The following is a 13,468-nucleotide window of genomic DNA, read 5'->3' as shown; positions in this document are numbered from 1 at the left end:
TCCTAAGTTCCCAGGACCTTGGAAACATGGAGCCTGAATGCAATCAGTAGCAGAGAACAGAATATTGGTCAGAAACAATATCATGGGATTCATATTTTGATCAACCTTGTTTATATTTTTTAAAAAATGAGAAAGAAGATAAAACCTTCATGGCTAAAATGTTGAAAGAAGCATTTAGGAGCCAAAGTCACTCATTGCTAAGTGTTTTCCAGTTCAGCTCAGTTTCCTTTCTTTTGCCTTTTCCAATTAATTTCAAGTAAATCCTTTCCTCTTTCCATTCAGCCCATCTCAATTTCAGGACCTCAATCCCATTTTCTTTCCTCTTCTGCCCTACTTGTTCTTTTGGGAAGTAGTATACCCTAAACAAAGGGAATGGGAATACATGAAACATAGCTCATTATTTCCATAGGCATTAGACCATCAGCCCTAGTAATCAGGTTCCTTTACTAATCCAGGGACTTAACACCAAGGAGTGGAAGTGGTAAGTAGCAGAGCCCACATTGCTCACCCACCTGGACCCCAGGGACCACACATGGGTAAAAGAAGCAAGTCTACACAAATCTTCACAATGACCTCTGTCAAGGGTAGATGACGCCTAATTATATATGTTATACTGGAGCACCATGCACAAGTCATGGCCCCATACAACTTAAAGATACTAGAGTTCTAATTTATAGTTATTTATTAGAAGGATCACAGTTATTAAGAATTAACAGGGTCACCCTAAAAGGCTTCCCAGTCCATTTAAAACAGCTCTGAGGTCTCTTCGACTATCATTGGCCAAATTGCAACTAGTTTACTAGCAAAAGCTCTGTCCATTGAGGTCCTCCAAAGAGTCACATACAACCTGCCCACCTTCACATTCAGGTCACTTCCTGTTCTCCCCTTTCCAGTTCCCAGGCAATTCCCCCACTTTCCCAATCTTGATCAGTCCCTTACTCATTGCTGATAAGTACTTTAAAGGATACAGACATATGAGCCACACCAGAAAGGGAGCATGGCAACAGGTATGTCCACAGGAAAGATGGACAACAGTCCTCACAGCGGAGGACACTGAGAGCTGCACTGAAAACTCGGAAAGGGGGTAAAAGAAACAGGCAAAGCTGCACAGGGAAGAGGACTGAAGGATAAAAATCTTGGAAAAAAGGCAATAAGGAAACTGCATTAAAAAGCTGAAAAGGGGAAAAGATTTTATCACATAGAAAGGGAGAAAGAAATAGACATGAAAACAAAAAATAAAGCTGACAGAATTTTCAAAAAAAAGAGGAATTGTAAGTTTAACAGTGCATAATTACAAATTACTGAAAGGAGATGCTATGGTCACATGTACTACACATAGATTGGGCATAACCCGGATGCGAGGCAATGCTGGGAACACCAACGGTCTCTCCTAAAAGATATGGAGAGAAGGTCAATAGACACAGACACACACCAAGCGAGGATGAGGGGAACCGAGGGAAGAGGCACAGGATGGTGGGAAGAGGGGGAAGAGGGGGAAGAGGGAAGAAGGGGAAGAAGGAGGAAAATTGAGCTGAACTGGGAAGGTCTAAAGGCAAAATGATTCAGTCTAGAAAGGGCCAAAGAAGAAACTCCAGTGTACTGGACAATATTTTAACAGAAATTTGGGTGCACTCGAAAGTGGGGTTACTCACTGTGGAGGATTCCCTGTTTCTCTTCCTGAGTACAGGCCCCTCAGCACACCTGGGCAGCTCCTCCCAGCAATTGAGAGAATTTGGATAGCCCTGTCCCCTTCTCTATGACATCACATCCTACTCTACAAAGGAAGTAAAAGTGCCAAGAATTACATCATGAAGTGGAAGAGAGGCAGGAAGGAAATGATGAAGCCACACAGACACCAGAAGCCACCCTCAGTTCCTGCAAGACAGAGAAAGAAGACAGAGGAGGACATGTTCCTGGGTACAAGCAAGCTGTACTGAGCTCTAGCTGTGTACACATGAGGGGAACAAAAGATAGAAAATTACCTGCACAGAACAAAACATTGATACCATCAAAATAATGTGACACATGGCAGAGACATGAACAGACTCACAGGCAGTCATACTCTAAAATACTCTAGGATGCCCCAGCCAAATACAAGAGCATCCTAGGCTCTCAGGTGCAAGCACCAGATTGAGTACCACCCACTGTACCAGTAGACTTATGGCTGTGAGGCATGCCTTGGCCTTCGTGTTGACCTGTTTTAGATATTTTAGCTATACATGCCAAGTTTTATATTTTTATGCAAGCAAGTCCATCAGTCTTTTCCACTGGCTTCTGTTTAAATGCATAGAAATTTCTTTTACCCAGTGAGCATGCAAATATCTGCAAATGTTTCTCTCAAGCATTTTATATACTTTTTAATTCTTCCGAAATTTACATTTTATGCAAAGGTGAACATTGACTTAAATGCCCATTTCCTGTTAAAAGCCACATTTCCCCCAATGGGATTTGTTCCATTGGCAAGTAAAGCATCCTCTGCCTTATATAAATACAAGGATAATGAAAAGTTTTCAAAATGTGAAACCTATATATAAATGTGGGGACCCAACATATAAAACATACGAACAGAGCTGTTCATGCTGAGCTGGATATAAAAGAGGTACGGGCCCCCACATTTATGGCCAAAGGTACATAAAATCCTGTGGGTCTCAAAACTGCAAAGCACAGTCTTGTGGCTTATGCAGAGATTCCTCTGGGTTTCACTGATCTTTCAGACAATTGCTGTCAGGACTGACTATACTGTTGTAACTGCTGTCACACTAGATACAGCACATTGTACTCTGGACACTGCTCTCATTATTCCTTCTTAAGTTTCTGATTATGCATTTATTTATTTTTCCAGACGAAACTGAAACTGGAATTGAACAAAATAATCTGATTACATCTAGAACGAACTTACATACATTATTTCATTTGAATTTTATTTTTGAAAATCCATAAAAACCTCTTTATTGTTTTGTATTTTCAGCTTCAACTACGAATAAACTTTTTAATATAATAGTTTAACATTTTATTGCTAATGCATACAAAAGCCATAGAATTGATAATTATCTAAATAAAACAGCTAATTGAATTCTTAATAGTTTGAATGGCATTTTTCTAACCAATGATACAAGTTTTATCTTCTTTCTAATATTTGTTTTATTTCTCTTTCCTATATACTTTGGTTAGAAAGTTTTCTAGCTCATTTCAAAACAATTTTGCTGAAAATTTGAGCTAACTTATCATTTGTTTCCTCAAAAACAGGCCCCTAAAACTGCAGCATTTCACTAAGGATGAATTGCAGCCAGAATTATTAGCATAAGCACTGCCAAGAGAAGAGGGCAATTAGAAAACCTAGTCAGACACATTACTGTCCCTTCTACACAAATCAGTCTATACCAGTGATCAATCTTTACATAAAATGCCCTTTCTTTTTCAATAACTGCTCTCCTACGACACAGCCATATTTGTGATTCTTCTTCATTCTCACTCTCCAGGGTTACCTTGCAACCCTCAAATCCTTTCAGTTCTTAGCTACTTTCTTTCCTCAGCATTGCAACTATAGGAAAAGTTTCAAATTCATGCTCTCCAAAAATGGGAGCTCCCCACGGCCAGGGACACAAAGGATACATATTATCATCTAACTTTCTAGTGACAGGTCTTTCCCCCCACCCCCAGGAAGTGAACAAATGTGCAGATAACACCACTGGATTTCACCTTCTTGACTTACTATATCAGAGCTCATGTCAAAGACATCTAAATTCATACAACTGAAGCAAGACAGACTCATCCCAGATATTCCCCCCACCTCATTATCCACATCCCCAGCAACACAGCTAAGGGAAGGGCAGTGTTGGTCCGCCAAATCATTCAGGGCACAGGCCATGTGAAGAATGTGTCTTTCTATGTATTAGGTTCAGTCTCTTAAGTACTTTTCTGATCCAGGAACACTGGCTCAGACATTTTAAGGCTTATACAAGAATTCCTTAGTGCCTTTCAAACAGAAAACTCACTATAAGTGTCTATAAGATAAACACACTAGCACAGTATTCACATAAAGGTTAAATTTTTGGCCTTCCAGGTCCTAAATTAAACTTTCAGAGAGTTTATTTATTTGATTGCAAAAAAGAAAAAAATCTATAGAATTTAAAAATCATTTCAGTGTTTACAACTGTGAAATCCTAAATGGATATCAATGACCAGGCTGTCTCCCTTTTTCTAACCTACTGTGTCTTCCCCTAATCCACAGTGGCAGTTCATTAAAGTGTTTAGATGTTTAAGGCCTGTGTCCTGGGTAAATGATTATGGGGTTATAACAACAATAAGCCATTATACAGCTCTCCACAATGGTAGAGGGTTTTCAAACAACATATAGTATTTCATTTGTTTTCCCACAACATATTTTTTTATTTGATCTTCACAGCAATTCCGTGAGATGCATAAAAATAGTATCATTAACATTCTGTGGGAAAAACAGAGTTGAACAAGGCCATAAAGCTAGTAAGTGGGTGAAGAGGACTTGTACATATGATGTTACTGACAATGGCAATGTTTAAATATAATAAGAGTAGCTAGTACTTCCTTCAATTTTTATGTGCTACATCCTCATTAGGAGCTTCTTGTTATTATAGTAGACTCCAGAATTCCCACACATAACATTTCCTATTTCTATTACTCTTGAAAAATCTCAAAGGTCCATGTCATTTTGATGAAACATGAATTTGGATCACTGATAGTCTTCAGATAAAAAAATAAATCAATAAAAAGTTACAGCACCTTGCCAGCTGCCAGTATTTACAGTTCACCTACGTTTTTCTCCAATGTCAGTGTACGTGGTTACTAATTAAGGGGCTAAAGATGATACTTACAATTTTCCATTTAATGTATTTTATGAGAAAACTGTACCTACTGAAGTATTCATGACTGTGTGACTTGACAGGAATAAAAGCTGTGAGAGTCAGCCCTACTGCATACAAGAACAGAAACCTCTGAGAAGGTAATGTGCTCCAAGATGGTATAACTAGTAAATGATAGGACTAGTCCATTTTGCTCTCTCAACCCAGTTAAACTGCTCCTGATCATGAGCACAGGACTTTTACAGAAATGGAGATCCTATAATCAAGATACTATACACAGGATTTTTTTTCAAAAGACCACTACAGCAATCTCACTCTTAAGAACAATCAGACATTTTCTTGAGTTCTCAGATAATGGTTTAAACTATATGCTCCCTCGATAGCACCTGTCAAAATTGTCATTAATTAGTATAACCTGTTTAATGTATCTCTGCTACACTGCAAGCCTCATGAGACCAAAGGCCTTAGTTCTCATTCACATCTATATCCCCAGACTGTAGTACTGCTAAACAGGCTCTAATAAATAAAAACCAAGTAATTTGGGGAGGTATACCGATTCATTCAGTATTTGGAATTTTTTAGAATAATGGAGGCTGTGAGCTTCCCAATCAGGTGAACCAGGAGCCCTTCCTCATTAGCTGACGGGTGTTACATGTTTAACCTCCTTGAGTCTGTTTCTTCATTCTGTCATTCACAAAAATGTTGTGAGAACTAATGAGATAATGAATGTAAAGTACTTATTATTCCAATGAGCCAAATGACTGCCTACAGCAGTGAGAGTTAATAAACATTAGCTTGTACTATTGGAAAAAAATAAAGACCCCTTTGTACTCAGTCTAGAAACAGATCTTGTCAAAACAGAATAGAGCTATAAGAAAATAAAGGACATTAGAAGTGGTCTCTTTGAGAACTTCTGAGTAAACTACAGCAGTTTCTACAAATCAGGTAATCATATATGCCCATCCCTCATCCCCTGACCATGGCCAAACATATTGTACCATAGAGTCAAAGGAAAATCTGCACCACAAGGTGCCCAATTTCATGACACAGTTGACATTACTTGGTACACAGAAAGAAAAATGGAAAGCAAGAGACACCCAGAACTTATCCAACGTTCTAAAAAGGCAAAATCATAATAATTACTTAAATTATTAAGTCTTTACATGTATCAAGTAAAAATTCTGCTTCCCTTTAATTTCTACCAAGACTCCTAATTTTTGCCCTTGGATATAACAATTATTTAATATTAAATTATAAGCACTGTCCTCACACATAAGTTTAAAAGGCAACTGTGTTATATAAATGTTAAATTGCTACTCATGACATATTGCCACGTTTTTAATACTAGTAGGAGCCAAGACTCCCCATTTTTCCAGGTTAATGGATCTTTAGTTTCCTCCATCGGTCCTCAAATTCAATGGCTTGCAAAAATGCCATCATCACCCTTTAAATATTCTTTAGATTCCCAATGTCACTTTTAAAACACTGTGTCTTTAAGGCTGGGGAGATAGCTCAATTGGTAGAGTGCTTGCCTTATAAGCACAAGGCCCTGGGTTCAAGCCCCAGCACCACAAAAAAAAAAAAAAAAAAAAAAAAAACTGTCTCTAAGAATTATACTCTAGGACTGGGGAGATAGCTCAGTTGGTAGAATGGTGCTTGCCTTGCATGCACAAGGCCCTGGGTTCGATCCCCAGTACCGCAAAAAGAAAAAAAAAAGAATTATACTCTAATTAAAACAAATTTAAAATTTTTTTAAAATTATACTCACTACAATAAATTAAATATCACTGATAAATACTCTACAGTTTAATCAAAACACAATATAATGAAACTCTTAAATCCCTTTTTCTATCTCCAATAACTACATTAATAGAACCTAATATGACACTTTCTCTTTTTAGCAGCCACCTCACCCTGTCAATGAAAACTTTCAAATCTTTCAACATTTGCTTCTGAAATTACATCCACGGTTCTGTGGTGCATTTTCTGAACTTGCCAAACATCTCTGTTTAACGCACTTGTGTTTGTTTCAATCCATTTGTGCAGCCTCTGAAATCTTATTAGTCACAAGTATTTGATTATCCAAGGTCAATTCATCCAAGAAATCTCCCCCAGATTTCTACATACCCCAGGAAAAAGGCCTACAAAAAAAAAGAATACTGTTAACTTGAGTAAATTTTGCTGCTGTGACTAAAAGATCTGACCAGAACAATTTTAGGAGGAAAAGTTTATTTGGGGGCTCATGGTTTCAGGTCTCAGTTCACAGACAGCAGGCTCCATGCCAAAGGGCTCAAGGTGAGGCTGCACAGCATGGCAGCAGAGTGTTGTAGAGGGAAGTGGTTCACATGATGATCAGAAAGCAGAGAGAGACTGCACCCTCCAGATAAAAAATATATACCCCACAGCCACACCCCCAATGATTCATTTCCTCCAGCCACACTCCACCCGCCTCCAGTTCACTCAGTTAATCCCATCAGGGATTAATCTGCTGATGAGGTTAAGGCTATGACCCAATCATTTCTCCTCCAAACCTTCTTGCACTGCCTCACACATGAACTTTTGGGGGACACCTCACATCTGAACCACAAGAAGTTCCCTTTTCATTCTGTGATACCCACACAATTGACCAGTAGGATTCTAATTGCAGGCCTTCAAGTGATCCATGGCAGAGCCACAGAAGGCAGTGAAAACAAACTTGTGGTTGCTGCTGGAATCTTCTTATAGACTGATACTGGGTTACTCGATCAATATTTTTTGCCTATAGATGTTCAATCTGCTACAAATCCATTTAATAATGCTATCACCCAGATCATTATTGTCCATCACCTCTAAAAGAGTTTCACATAGACTAATGTGAAATAACTGGCTGAAGCATAGCTCTAACAGGTACATCTTCCTGATGTATAAGTCTAATAATCCTATCAAAATAGATTAATTTAGTTTGACATAAATTAACTGAGAGAATCCATAATGCCATTCAAGGATCTTTACTTTCATTTCTAAATGCTCATAGTCACATGTTTAATATACTCCAGAATTTTACTGAGGGTTGAGATAAAGCTATGATTTCAAAAACTTTGCCCTTTTTTTCTAAATAATAGGAAATATTTACATAACAGTTACTCTGAAGTAGGCCTTAATTCTATGATGTATACAATCTCACTCAATGCTAATAAAAACTCTATCATGTAGGGCCTATTATCACCCTCATTTTAAAAACCACAGAGGAACAACTAAGGCACAGCAGTGTTAATTTGCTCGAAGTTATACAGCTAAAAGAGGCAGAACAAGATTTGAATCTAGGTCATCTGGACAACTATTCTCCTGTTTGCGATGGTTCTTCCAATGGTTATCAGCAGCACTCTCAGGTCCTATCTGCATTAGTCATGTCATTAAGCTCATATTTGATTACTTATTACTTATCCCACATGGAGTCAATATAACTTCTATATTACTTATCACACCTCCTTAAAAGAAACACAGTAATTTAGAGACAAATAAAATGTTTCAAAACTAAATCATGACTGATGATAAAGTTGCCATGTTTGATCTAGAACATATCCTAATTTCATGGTAGTTAAAAAGCAGAGTTTGTTAATTTAGTTTAGTAAAAGAACAAGAGTTTGTCAGAGCAGATTAAGGCTTTTCTAGTTCTAAACCAAAGGAATTATCTCATATCAAATTCATAGTCCTCAGTAGTAATAGACAATCACCCCCACTGAGGCTTTTGTAAAAGCAAACACAGAATACACATATATTGTGTTGTGAAACTCCTATTAAAAATATTTATATATATATTTATACACATAAATATATAGTATTTATAACATGTTGTATATTTATATAACAGAAATAAATGAAAATACTAGGTGAAATAATCCAAGTAGATAATCTTCCCACAAGCTAATATGATTAAATCAATCAAATGCTCCATCAAACTAAAGTTTATTTATATTTTATTACTAACTATGGATAGATAGGTAACTCTTAAAAACAGATTTGCCAATGGTGGGGTCAATGGTGTTTCATGGATATTTTTGCTCACATATGGAGACAAAACTGTGCCCATATGGAAATGGACAACAGGAATACTGATGGTCAAAACCAGCATTATCCTCTGCAGGATGACTTTTTGTTTTGTTTTGTTTTTCTGTTTTGTTTTGTTTTGTTTTGGTACTGGGGATTAAGATGAGTCCAGGAGTACTTTACCACTGAGCTACATCCTCAGGCCTTTTTATTTTTTATTTTGAGACAGAGTATTGTTAAGTTGCTTCGGGCATTGCTAACTTTGGCCTTGAACTTATGATTTTCCTGCCTCAGCCTTCCGAGTAACTGGAATTACATGTGTGAACAAACTGCACCTGGCTGCAGGATAACATTCTAAAGCAGCAATCATTAGAGACTTTAGGAAGCCTTACAAGGCGCTGGTGTTAATAATAGCAGCTAATGGTTACATGATGCCAGAAAGCACTTTGTAATAGAAGTAGGTCAGGCACTTTTCTAAGAACTTAAGTTAACACATTTAATTCCGTAATCACCCATTAAGGTAGGTATTATTGCTTTTTGTACATCAGAGAACCAAGACACCAATCTATTCCCAAGTAAGAAACAGAGCTAAGATTCAAACCCATGATTCCTAGACCAAGTGTTTAGCCGTCACAATATACCCTCTTGGATCAAATTGTGCAAATATATGTGGAGGGTAATTTAGCACTACTATTAAAATAGAAAAGGTAGGCAGTCCCATTTACGGAATCTAGTGCACCTTCCTTACAGGAATCCATAACCCATGCCACATCTTTAATGAAACTTTATATGAAATTATACCAAACAAGATACAATCTAAGAGAAACAGTTAAATGAAAGTACATAAATGTCATAAAATAATGCAGTCATTAGAAAAAATAGGGTAAGGAATAAGAAAATATGTACTGACATGGAAGGATGTCTGTGAAAAAATGATAAGTAAAAATAAGCAAATTAAAGATATGTGTGGAGAAAGTATATATCTGAATGTATGTGGTATTCACACACACCCACAAATCCCCATTCTCATGCACATCGTATTAAAAAAATTCAGTCGACAACTGTTACCCTAAAGTATAGAAGAAAAAAGTCAAAGAAGGAAATTTCATACTCTTTTATGCTTTTGTATTTAAATGCACTAAAGGCTTTCATAATCTTTAAATTGTACATTGTGCAAATCTCTATTATATAAATTATACTATTTATGCATGTTATGAAAATGGTTATTAACTAATTAAAAAATCTGTTCCAAAAAGAACCAAAAGTGAATACTCCAACAATGAAACAGTTATATGACTATACTGTGAAGCACAGTGGAGAAAATAAAATACAGGTAGAGTGATTTTTTTTTCCCTAAAGCAAACATTAATCATCATTCAATCTGAGTCAGGAAACTTCTTCAGTCCTTATTCCCACAAAATAGACTGAAATGACACAGCATCCAGATGTATCTGCCAGAAGGAATTAGTTGCAAAATATATCTTTAGATAACTGTATAAAATCACTTTGCTGTATGGAATTACTCAATTCTGCCCACTTAAATGTTGAAGAATGACAAAGATAATGATGCTTATTTTGTCACAGTTAATAGTAACCCTTTTACCCTGACTATAGTTGGACAACAGCATCACCTCCTCAATAATTCATTGATTTAACAAATATTTGCCAAGCACACACATACTCCAAAATGAAATACAATAAAACAAGCCATCACCATTCTCTAGAGACACTTATTCTCTGGCTTACTGCAGTGGGGGAGGGGAGGTAAGCAAGAATCTAATTTACTTAAAAGTAGATTTAAAATAAAAGGAAGGACACTAAACCACATCTTCTTTCATCTTCATTCAAAATGCTAATCTAGTCTACACAGAAATAACCTCTACCTTTCCTGTTTCTAGCAGCAGTATTATAATTCTGATTGTGTGCAAGTGTGATTATCATGGTGTTTGTGTGTTTGCACAGCACATGGTAGGAACTTAATAAAAACTTGCCTGATTAATGGAAACATGATGAACAAATGACAAAGAATTACTGATGCACCCAATTTACTAGATTGTGTGCACAACTCCTTACTCTCTTCTGAGGAATACCCTTTGCCATTTCAGTTTCAACAGGAGGTGTCATTTTGTCACAGACACTGAAAACCTGACTACCAACAATGGGATGGGAGGATGTCTGGGGTTGGGTACACAAGAGAGTCAATCACTGATCTTCTGACAAAAACACATCTCATTAGCTTTCTGGTAATGACACCATGTGATGGGGCCTTGATTTGCTGGAAGCCACATTCCTCGTTGTGGGAAAAAGCCAACCTCAGAAAATAAGGCACTGTCCAGAGAGTAGCAGAGTTAAGAGCATCTTTGACATGTTCTTTTCATTAAATTGGTTAGATAAGCAAATTTTACCATGGCTCTGTTACACTAATTATGAAGCCCATACTTGGTTCCTTTCACATGATATCAAATAAAGGGCTGGGGTTTGAGCCCAAATGCCACAAACAATAAAATAATAATAATAATAATAATAATAATAATAATAATAATAATAAAATTTTAAAATACAAAACAAGCCAGGTACGGTGGTGCATGCCTGTAATCCCAGCAGCTCAGGAGACTGAGGCAGGAGGATCTTGAGTTCAAAGCCAGCCTCTGCAAACGCAAGGTGCTAATAAGCAACTCAGTAAGACCCTGTCTCTAAATAAATACAAAATAGGGCTGGGGATGTGGTTCAGTGGTCAAGTGCCCCTAAATTCAATCCCCAGTACCCCCCACCCCCGGCCAAAAAAAAGTAGGAAACATAATAAATGCTTGTAAGTCAGATGCTAATTTTTCTGATGGTTTTTGAAGATGAATAGAAGAGTAACCACTGCTAAAACCTCATCATCACTCGCAACCCAAGCTCTTAATAAACAAAAACACTGGAAAGATAGAGTGTACCCCTTTGTTAAACATGCACTTTGATCCATCCAAGGGTGATATATTAAAATTTGAACAATTTTATAATATTGGGAGCTTACCAGGCAAAGCTATAAATAATTCCAATAGTAAAAATTCTTCATCTCAAACTTAAATTTGATGAGTAATAGTTGAAAGAATTACTGATCACAAAGCTTCAGAAAGACTTCCAACATTTTTAACATATGAGCAGGTAGCCTAAGATTTTAGAAATATGACCTAGAGATCTCTCTCCAGATAAGTAGGCTTATGCAGTACTGCATCCCTGTTTCTAATAGGAGTCATGCATAAAAATCTACCATCATAGTTAATAGAAAAATCAACTCAAAGACCTCTCACCCTGGTTTACTATACTCAAGTAATTGTGATACACTGAAATATCTACATTTAGATTTATGCAGAATAAATTCTTAGATTATTTTTATATGTTAATTGATATACTACCCATCTTAATATTAGCCAAGTTTTCCAACCCTCTCCCCCTCATATCCCTCTTTCTGGTCCTGCCTTTTAAGCCATATGTCAGAAGAATAAAGGCCATATTCATTAGGGTGCCCAGCAAGCAGAACTGGTTTCAATCAGTCAATATTTGTTGATTTGAAATATGGGATAGGTCTCTTTAAGGAGGCAATGAAATAATAAAACTTGGCCAACAAAAAAGAGTCCTGGTTGCTTCCTGGCATTCCACAGTTCTGACTTTACAAGTTGAGTTCTACTTTCCACCAGGCTGGGAGCTCATGACTCTATGATACCGCATTTTGATGTCAGAATAAAGAAAAATGACCAACTTTGATGTGATCAAAATTTCTATCCTTTGCAAAGAAGAAGAGTTACCTATTAGACAACCCTAAATTAGCACTCACATAAACTCTTACTTAGATTGTTCCCAGAGGTTACCATTCAGCATTATTAGATTAGGCCTGAAGATAAATTAGACCAGATGTTGTTCTCTTGCATTCGCTCAACCACAGACAGTAAGCACACAAGGAGTCAGTCCTCCCAATGCAAACAAACTATAGGAAGAGTTTGGAGAGTGCTGTTAACCACCGTGGCATTCAGGTTTTAGGTATAAAAACACCTGCCATCAGGTGAAGAAAACACATTAGATGATGAATACATGGATAATCTGTATATATTCTAGTACAGGGAGTAAAGTAAAACATATCAGTGGTATATGAAGGGAAATTAAAATGGGAAGATAAAATTGTTTTGTGACCCAAGCAATTTATAGGTGGCCTTACCTATAATAATTAAATGGCTATACCCCCATGAAAAGGTCAAAATTTTCATAGATAAGGAACTCACTGTGAAAATCTGTGCCTTCTGCAGATAAATTATGCCAGAGTTTAAAAGAAATTTTAAAAAGTACAATTTAACAAGTCAGTGATTATATATTTACAACTCCATCACCATTTGAGGAAAGGATTGGCAGAAAATTCCAGAAAAAAAGGAAAGTGGACATGATCATTGAAGATGAACACATGCATGGTAATATCACAGTGATATATATTAATTGGTATAATTAATAGATGTTAACAAAAAAGAAGAAAATTTCAGGAAACTTCTGGTTTTGGGTTTTGGGTTTGCTGCATAGAACAGAAATGGCTGGCTGCTGGTGACTGCAGAGCTGAACAAACAAGGTCCATCTGG

General features: G+C 36.8%; 1 protein-coding gene across 1 annotated transcript in view; it reads right to left on the bottom strand.

The window, feature by feature from the left end:
* ASXL3 (ASXL transcriptional regulator 3) overlaps nucleotides 1-13,468 on the bottom strand; it is a 168,048-nt gene that overhangs the window by 135,563 nt on the left and 19,017 nt on the right. The window lies entirely within an intron of this gene.

Source organism: Sciurus vulgaris (assembly GCF_902686455.1).
Source record: "Sciurus vulgaris genome assembly, chromosome: 13".
NCBI classification, from domain to species: Eukaryota; Metazoa; Chordata; class Mammalia; order Rodentia; family Sciuridae; genus Sciurus; species Sciurus vulgaris.
This window is presented reverse-complemented; position numbering and strand designations above follow the sequence as displayed.